The sequence below is a fragment of the Apium graveolens genome, chromosome 6, assembly GCF_009905375.1.
Source record: "Apium graveolens cultivar Ventura chromosome 6, ASM990537v1, whole genome shotgun sequence".
NCBI classification, from domain to species: Eukaryota; Viridiplantae; Streptophyta; class Magnoliopsida; order Apiales; family Apiaceae; genus Apium; species Apium graveolens.
In genome coordinates, this window is record NC_133652.1 from 235,982,510 (window position 1) to 235,987,964 (window position 5,455).

Below are 5,455 nucleotides of genomic sequence, written 5' to 3' on the forward strand. Positions count from 1 at the left end.
GAATGGCACCAGCAGAAATGAAAGAGTTGGTGAACCAGCTACAAGAATTGTTGGACAAAGGAGTGATACGGCCAAGTACGTCGCCATGGGGAGCACCTGTTCTGTTTGTAAAGAAGAAGAATGGAAGCATGAGGTTATGTGTAGACTATCGAGAGTTGAATAAGATGACGATTAAGAACCGTTACCCACTACCAAGGATAGATGATTTATTTGATCAGCTGAAAGGATGCTAAGTGCTTTTCCAAGATTGATTTAAGATCAGGATACCTTTAATTGAAGATCAAAGCAGACGACATCCCAAAGAAAGCATTCAGGACAAGATACGGACATTATGAATTCTTAATAATGCCTTTTGGGTTGACTAATGCTCCTGCAACATTTATGGATTTGATGAACCGGGTATTTATAAAGTATTTGGACAAGTTTGTAGTGGTATTTATTGATGATATTCTTATATATTCAAAGTCAGAAGAAGAACACATGCAGCATCTATGGATAGCATTGAAGATAATCCGACAAGAGAAGTTGTATGCCAAGTTTTCTAAGTATGAGTTCTGGTTAAAGGAAGTTCAATTTTTGGGACGTTATTGGAAGTCAAGGAGTCAAAGTGGATCCAGCAAAGATTGAGGCAATTATAAGTTGGGAGAGACCAAAGACACCTACAGAAGTACGAAGTTTTCTAGGATTGGCGGGATATTATAGAAGGTTTGTTAAAGATTTCTCGAAAATCGCCATGCCATTGACTAAGTTGACTAGGAAGAATCGGAAATTTGAATGGAATGCAGAATGTGAATATAGTTTTCAAGAATTGAAGCAGAGGTTGGTTACAACTCCGGTGTTAGTATTACCAGACAATCAAGGAGACTTTGTGATTTTCAGTGATGCCTCACATAAAGGTCTGGGTTGTGTGCTAATGCAACACAGCATGGTGATTGCGTATGTGTCAAGACAGCTAAAACCACATGAATTGAAGTATCATACACATGACTTGGAATTAACAGCTATAGTATTTGCACTTAAGATGTGGAGACATTACCTTTACAGAGAAAGGTGTGAGATCTACACGGATCACAAGCATTTGAAGTATATGTTCACTCAGAAGGAGCTCAACATGAGGCAAAGGAGATGGTTGGAATTGATTAAGGACTATGATTGCTCGATAAATTATCATCCGGGAAAAGCGAATGTGGTAGTTGATGCTTTGAGTAGGAAGGAGAGGTTGAATATGGTAGCAATACCAAAGGAATTATCTGAAGAAATTAAGAGATTTGAATTAGAACTTTGTGATTGCGGAAAAGTTGAAGAGATTTGTCATTCTATGACTTTTCAGCCAACATTGTTGGAAAAGATAAAGAAATGTCAGGAAGAAGTGATGAAACAGGAGAATAATCAACTGACCGGAGAAGAGATTTGTACTCAAAGGGATGAATAAGGTATATTAAGGTTTTCCTCAGGAATTTGGATTTCTCATGTGAAAAATTGAAGAATGAGATATTACAAGAAGCTCACAACTCTAGATTTTCAATCCATCCGGGAAGCACTAAGATGTACAGGACTTGAAGCAGAACTTTTGATGGCCAAATATGAAGCGAGAAGTAGCAGAATGGGTTGTGAAGTGCTATACTTGTTCTGAAAGTGAAGGTAGAACATCAAAGACCAAGCGGATTAATTCAGCCCTTAAAGATTCCAGAATGGATGTGGGAAAACATTGCCATGGACTTTATAATAGGATTACCATGAACAAAATTCGGACATGATGATATATGGGTTATAGTTGATCGTCTTACGAAGTCGGCACATTTTCTTCCAATTAATGAGAAGTCTTCATTGGACAGATTGGTCCATCTGTATGTGCATGAAATTGTATTATGACATGGCGTTCCTGTATCGATAATTTCAAATAGAGATCCATGATTTAACTCGAGATTTTGGAAGCAATTTCAAGAAAGTCTTGGCACAAAGTTAAACATAAGTACGACATATCATCCGCAAACTGATGGTCAAAGTGAACGGACAATTCAAACAATTGAAGACATGTTGTGTAGTTGTGCGATTGATTTTGCAGGAAGTTGGGACGACCACCTGCCGTTGGTAGAATTCTCCTATAATAACAGCTATCACACCAGTATTGGCATGCCACCATACGAAGCTTTATACGGACGGAAGTGCAGATCACCAACCAGTTGGGATGCAGTGGGAGAAGGAAAGATTCTAGGCCCGGAATTTGTGCAATAAATTCATGAGACAATCAAATTGATTCAGAAGAGATTACTTGCTGCTCAAGATAGGCAAAAAAAAGTATGCAGACCCGGCATGTAAGGATATCAGATTCCATGTAGGTGAAGCCGTATTACTGAAAGTATCACCGAGGAAAGGATTGTCTAGATTTGGAAGGAAAGGGAAGTTAACAGCTAGATATATTGGTCCTTTTGAAGTTTTGAGTCAAGTGGGAAAGTTGGCCTATGAATTAGCTTTGCCGCCTCAGTATCAGCATGTGCATAATGTGTTTCATGTGTCATTGCTTAAGAAGTATAATCCTGATGCCAACCATATGATAGAGTATGAACCTATAGAGATTCAGGCAGACCTGTCATTTATGGAGCAACCTGTCAAAATACTCGACTGGCAAGAGAAGAGTCTTAGAAATAAGTTGGTCAAGTTGGTAAGAGTACTTTGGAGAAATCCCAAGGTTGAAGAATCAACGTGGGAACTAGAGTCGGAAATGTGTAGCCGGTATCCTCACTTATTCTCCTAGATTCTGAGGACAGAATCCTTTAAGGGAGAGAGGATGTTACGACCGGTATTTTTAAATCTTATATATATATATATAATTGTGTGTTTATAATTGAGATTTAAATTATTTGGAATTATAAATGTGGGTGATTATTGTATTGAGTGCCTATAAATTAAGTGTTTAATGTATTAGTATATATATAAAATTTTTGAAAGGAGAATCTTATTATTTAGTAATTTTAAATGATAATCAAAAGTACTTCATTTTATATGAAAAATCAATTTTAAAATCTTTTAACAACAAATTTTCAAATCTTATATCATTAAATTTCTAAAATCATAAGCTATTTTATGATATATATTTTGTGATTTATGGAAGTGCATTTATATTTATATAAATTGTTTTACATAAATTAGTTGAATTTTAATTTGCAATTTACTTAGTTGCCCATGCATGCATTTTGATCCCAATACAAATTAAGGGCAAACCTGGAAATTCCAACCCCACTAACTACTACTTTTCTAGCCAAATTTACTACTTTATCCTTGCATGCAAAATAATACAAGCTTCCTTGAGGGTTACTCTTGTCAATTCTCACTTCCACTCACTTTCTAATCAAATCAAAACCATAAAAATCAAGTACAAGTTGTCATAATCACACTCACTTCAATTCACTCCACCCTCACCTCTCTTCCCCCTCACCCTCTCCCGGCCCTCTCTCTCTCGGCCTTCACTCTCGGCCGAAGCCCCCTCCCCCCTCTTTTGCTTCATTTTTCATTCAAACATCCATCTTCCATTTAATTAATCTTACTCCCCATATCTTGTTCTTTAATAACCCAAAAAGTGTAGGCTGAAAAGTCTATGTTATAGTCTTGCATGGTAGTGTTTTGTTAAATTCAAAGTGAACACCCTTGATTCTTGTGAATTTAAGGTTTTCACCATGAGATATATTATCATAGGGTTGAGAATGGCTAGAAATGAGTGTGTCAAACTCATACAAATGTTGTTTTCACCTTAATCCATTCGGTCATGACTTGTTAGGAGCCGAATGGATGGTCTTTTTGTTGCCTTGTTGATTTTTGTGTGTTTATGTGATAATAGCTTGGTTTTGGAAATAAAAACTTGATAAAACTCTTTGCATGCTAAGTGATCATATAGTTATGGTTAATTCTAGTCTTGCATGTCGATGCTATGATGAAATTTCTATGGAAACCATATTGTTTTTGGCTTGTAAGTTCGAAAGCATGCATGCATAGGTTGAACTCATGATTTTTGAAAGTTCTTGATCATTTGGATTGATTTTTCTTAATAATCTCTAATTTCAGTTGAGTTAAGATATTAATTATGATTTGTGCTCCTTGTTATGTGATTTTAATTCGTATATATATGAAGGATTTAAGTTGTTATTTTCAAAGTGTGATGACTTATAATTAGTATATTGTGTTAACTCTTATTTTGCTATGTTGCACCTTAGGTATGGATGATCTCCACTAAGACAATATTGTGTGTGGGAGTGTTAGTTTAGAAGGTTTCCTTGGTTGAGGATTAATTTGGGTTTTGGTTGATATTTGGTTTGTTTGTCAAGTGGGAAACATGGTGGAAAGGGGTACAATAGATTCTGCAGATTTTCAGTTTGGTATCATGAGTTTTAGAGTGAGATTTAACCATGTCATTGTAATGCACTTTGAGGCCCAAGTCACCAGAAGCTAGTACAAGAGGTATAATTTAGATTTCAAGTGTTTGTAAGAGGTTTGTAGGTTGTTTGGTTAGGTGCACGAGTGAAAACACCAAATCTGTCCAGCATGGGACAGTTTTGCTACAACATAGAAATGAGGAGTTTTGACCTTATCATGGGTAGGCCCTCACTAGGACTTGGTTGGCCTTAGTTAGAGGAAGTGTCAGAGGTTTTTTTCCAGCCATATTTGATAGGAATTGAGTTAGAATAATGTGTCACAAGTTAGGGTAAAACAGGACACTTTTCTGTCTAGAAAACAGGGGAACCATGGACTTTCAGCTTAGGCCTAGGGAGGCCCAAGCTAGGACCTTGAGCCACACCGAGTTTAGGAGTTGACTTATGATCAGAAGAGTCTAGTGTAAAAGTTTGGGAGGTAAACCTGAAGTGTAAGGGTGTTAATTGTACTCAAAAACCCATTGGTGTCATCCTGAAATCACTATAATGAGCACATTCACTTCACATTTAGTTTTAGAGCACTTACGAGTGAGGCCTAGGTTGATCACCATAGTTGTAAGTTAGTATAAGGTCAGTATAGTGTAAGGCCTAAGTCAGGGTCAATAAGAACTTGATGTTTTAGAAAAGGCACTTCGAGTTATGAGGTCAATAATAAGAGTTTTAGCTAGTTTAGCATAACTAAGTGACTTGAGTAAGTGGAGTGAGATCATCCAAGCTTAGTGATGCAATATAGTGTGTTGATATATTATCATGTACTTAAATGTGTTATGTGAGCATATTTGGCTATGTGAACTATTATGCTTATAAGATAATTTCAAGCATAAATGTTTATATAGGCCTAAGTGCCAAAGTGGTTAATTTTGGTTTATAATTAGGTTGAGTTGGTGAGAATATATTATAATGGGGTTATTATTATTTTGTGTTGGTTCACGAGGCGAGGGTAAACTTTCCATTCAAGTCGAGTAAAGCTCCCAGTTGCTCCCACCTGCCAGTCAAGTCAAGCCTTTCTCAAGGAAAATGTTTCAACCTAC